Below are 5,070 nucleotides of genomic sequence, written 5' to 3' on the forward strand. Positions count from 1 at the left end.
TATAAGTTGTTACACCAAATTCCTACTTCCTATTAGGAATAGATGTAATACCTACTTCAACACTTGTAGAACTCCTAGCAGAATACCGATTCTCTTTAGAAATTCTTCGTGCAAATCTTCTAGCAGAACCCAAGATTCTCTTTAGTAGATACAACAACACGATTGATATGATTTGATATTTTGTTTGCACAAAACACCAGTTTGATTTCCCTTTAGATGTGAATACAGGTTTTGGAAATCTTGTGTTTATTTTGATAAAAACGATCACTAGGTAAAAGTAATATCAAAACAAACTTGTAGATTAGGAATATTCAATAATGGAAGAGAAACCTAATTATTCTACAACAAAAACAACTAGAATAAATCTAGAGATATCTTGTTTAAAACTTCTTAGAGATTTTTTTACGAGATACCTTAATCGAAGTTTTCTTTCTAGCTTCCGATTTCGACTAACAAGTGTTGGTATACAATCGGAAACTGAAATCTATCAAAACCTAGGGTTTATGATCAACAACTCTTGAATGGTTTTATATCAGAAGACAAAACCTTAGAATAGACAAGAGGTGAAAAACCTAGATTACAAGTTGTATAATCAATCACGAAGATTAAACCAAACTCGGCTTTATGATCCCCAATACAAATACTTTTATCTCACTCTTGTTCACGAAGAACGTAAGACATGGAAAACAACCTTATGAGCTTACACCAATTTTCCAAAGGGGATGAAAAACGTGTAGCACTCACGAACCCTTTATTATAGTGAAAGGTAGCTTGAAATCTAAGCATAGATATTTTCCTTTTTCAAGACTCTCCTAATTTTGGGAGTCTTTCCTAAGTTATAACTTTTTCCAGAATAATTAAATAATTAATTTAGCAAATATCGTATTTATGTGAATAAATCACAAATTAAATTAGGAAGGAATCACAAACACTTTAATATGGTAATCAAAGATGTTTGGAGTAATGGCTAACTTTCCTAGATAAGGAAACATCACCAACTTGACTAAAAAAATACTTCTAGTCACGTAATTGGGCTCAAGTCCGTGAACCGTTACAAGCAGTCCATGGATTGTTTCCTACTAATGAACTGTAACAGTTTCAGCAACACTTAAAACTGTTACTTTAATAAATCACTCATAACTTCATCGTTATAACTCGGAATTGAGTGATTCTTGGCTCGTTGAATTCGTAAGCTCTTTCACTATAACATGAGAACCTTTCCAGGGATAAAGTTTACTGTCACAAAAATCGTGGCTCAAATAACCTCGAGTATATATACATAAATTTACATTAACCGTCATAGGAATTGTTCCATAGAGTGAGCATTTCTTTCAATAGATTAGAAAGGTAGAATTGAACAAGAATCCAAATTAAATCAATTACCACATACCTTTGTTGATGAAGTCCTTGTTGATGTCTTCTTGTAATATTCAGTCTTCATCCTGAAGAGTAGTTCTTCTTAGACCTAATCTAGTCTGAAACTATCTTAAGTATACTAAATCAAGAATGCATTTTGGCAACTAAAATCGACAACTAACTTGACATACCAACGCTAGTGGGTTCAACGGAGAAATACTCTAACAATCTCCCTCTTTGTCAATTTTAGTGACAAAACCATTTTACATATGGATTGTACTTGTTAAAAGCATTTCAGCTCCAAAATCCTACATGCTTGATTTCCTTGGTTCTTCAACTTTGCGTGTGTTCATCCTGTACTTGTTGAAGATCCATCATAGTATTATTACACAACATCAAAGTTTCATTGTATCACAACTTTGACAATAATGCTACGGTGATATGTATCACTCCCCCTTAATCAATATTCCATCTCAACATGAAAACTATTCCCCCATACATAATGATCCGTAAACCATATGTATTTGTAGTGTGAACTACACATTAATTCTCCCCCTTTTTGTCAATACAAATTGGCAAAGGTACGAAAACTAGTGGGATCCTCATGAAATTTTCACGGAGACGCTTCATGACCAAAAGAAAGAAACATATCAACTTTGTTTAGATGATATCACAGAGTCGAAACTTAGTGACTTGATCAAGGAGTTTATTAAGATACAAGTTAACCCCTACATGTTTCATAACCGCTTATCCCCTCAAAGATATAGAAATTAAGCACAAGTTCATTTAAGAACTCTCCCCCATAAACTGTCATTCCCTAAACAACAACAAGAGTGACCTTACTCCAGAGAGAAGGATTTATACATTGGATTTTAAAAATCCTACAAGGAGATATGTTCTAAGAACCAATCGTTGAAAGTCTCTCATGAGATCGTGTTACTAAAAAATTTGAACTATCTCATGGTAACAATACACAATATGTAATCATGAAGATCAAGTATTGTGATCATCTTTTCTAAGATACAAACTTGTATAAACAAGAATTGATATGCTTAGAAGGAAGAATAACCTTTTCAATAAGGATTTACACCAAGAATGGTTACCATAAGTGTATGAAAAAGTTTTTTTGACAATAAAAACCAACACCCAATGGCTTTGATTATTGCTTCTAACCTGTTATACTTAAGAATTTCAATCACAAATCAATTTAGGTAATTAATAACCATACATGTGGTATTTAGCCATATTCATCTAATCATAACTAGTTCCACTGACTTCAAAAGAATTAGTTGAAGAGTTTTTCAATTGCTTAGGTCTTTATACATAGACACAATTGAAACAAAATTGGTTTGATTCATTTGAATCAATTCATGAACAATATAGACACGATTTGTAAAGATTGCATTCCTTATAATTTATTTTTTAAGTTCATGAACTACCGATTTGAGAAATAACTAGCTTGGGTACGCATACGGGTATGCGTACTTAGCTACCGAATTTGAGTTGGTTTTGGTTTCCACACTCAGCAGAATTTTTTCGGGTAGAAAAGTTCCGCCAGTACGCATACGGGTACGCGTACCTAAGGTGACTGGTTTACTAGTTTGAAACCTACAAACTCAGCAGAATTTTCCGGGAGGAAAAGTTCCGCCAGTACGCGTACGGGTACGCGTACCCAACCTGTCTCCTTCACCAATACCGCATGCACACATATGCATGCACTTGGTTTCCGGTACATGGATTTATACATTAATGTGTGAACACACTATATATGCTTATATCCATAGTTGGTTACATAATCTCAACTCTACATTTCAATCATTGAAACATTCTTCTATAATGTTATAACAGTCGTTATTCACAACTATCGTCATCAAAGACATTTTCAAGATTGAAACGTCATCATGACTTTCGTCACGGGTAAAGATGAACATGGTTAAAGCGAAATCTTCCACATATATTTCGAGAAATATGTAAGCGAGTTAAACTTAGCTCGAAACAATAAATTGTTCCACATATTCAAAAATTACCCAACATAATATGTGTGCCCCAGTTCTTTTGCGATCCTCACCGCATTTACAAGGGATTCTTGGTGAGGATGCACTTCCAACACAATCAGGTTGTGTTGAGGAGAACAAAATCTTGCTCACCACAGGTATTCGAGACAACATCATGCATGGACTCTAGGAATTTAATAACTTCCTTGAGACTTTCAATATATGTTCCATACCTTTTTAAGATGTTATCCCTTGTCGATCTCTTTTCTGGGAGATCCTTCTTAATAATACTCGTTGCTTTATTAAACTTCTTTGGTACCCATTTCTGAGCAACCTTTGGAGCAACGTATTTCTTTTTATCCCCAAAGTAATTATCAAACTTTTGGGGGGGAATACTAGAAGAACTGATATTATGAGACTCAGTTTTTCTCCAGTTTGGAACATCAGATCTTGTCTTCTTAACAGAATCAGATCTGGATTTATCTCGTTTAAGAAATATGCGATTCCTTTGCAAGTGCCACAGTTTTCCACAATAAAAGCAATGTTTAGTATAATAGGAAAAGTTATGTTTAGTGTTAGCTGAATGTGTATGTGCTTGCTTTGGAGCTTGACAGAATTTCCTCTTTTCGTCATTGGCAGTTGGTAGAGATGCTTCACTTTTGTCAACCGTGGAAGTTTTTGGTTTAGAAGAATCTATAGCTTTGACAAATTTTACTCTTTGCAAATACCAGGAGCGTTTATTCCTTTATATCCCAATCCTCGTGTATCACGATGAATTCTACATTCTCCGAATATCGAGGTTAATTTATCTGAGTTGCTATTTCTGGATAAACTCTCTTTTAAGCTCGAGTTTTTTTCTTCCAAACTTTTGACCTTCTCAAGCGCAATAACTAGATGATTCATATTGAACTTTGAGATATTCTCGTTCTGTATCAAATAACAAGTTTATCTCAATGTTCTCCAAGTTATCTAGCTTTGCTTGAAGAATAATTTCCCGATCACGACCATCGGCAATTTTTTCTTTAAGCTTTCGTATTTCGTTGAGATAATCTCTTTCACCAATAGAATCAAGTTGGTCTTGCAAGTCTTTATTTAGACTATGAAGTCTGTCATATTTAACTTTCTCACTGAAGATGGTGCTTTCAGCTTCCGAGAGTTTCTGATGACATTCCTTAAGAAGATTATTAGCAACTGGATCAACATAGAACACTTCTTCGTCAGAATCAGAATCAGTATTCGAAAGAATTTTTCTAGAAGCTAATGCAACCTCGCCCGCATACTCTTGGTGATCATAATCAGGTCCATCATCAAGAGTAGGCAAAGCTACTGCATATGTCGATTGTCTACGGGTCCAGCTAGGACAAACTGAAGACAAGTGCCCGAAACCACGATAGTTAAAGCATTGTACATCATCATTAGGATATGTTGTAACTTTAGAAAAACTCTTTTTCCTGTCTCTCAAGAGTTTTCTAAATTTTCGAGGAGTAGCATGCATAGTATGTGGTGAACCAGATTTATCCTTGGAGGATTCATAATTGTTTGCAGCTTTAAGAGAAATCACCTATTTTCTAGATGCGTTTTCATTATCAAAGATCTTTAACTTTCCAACAAGAGTATTTCTGGAGAGTGTAGAAAGATCATTTGCTTCTTCAATGACATGTTTCTTAGACTCGTATCTTGATGGTAGAGACTTGAGAATTTTACACACAATAAATTTCTC

Source organism: Papaver somniferum, chromosome 11 (assembly GCF_003573695.1).
Source record: "Papaver somniferum cultivar HN1 chromosome 11, ASM357369v1, whole genome shotgun sequence".
Lineage (NCBI taxonomy): Eukaryota > Viridiplantae > Streptophyta > Magnoliopsida > Ranunculales > Papaveraceae > Papaver > Papaver somniferum.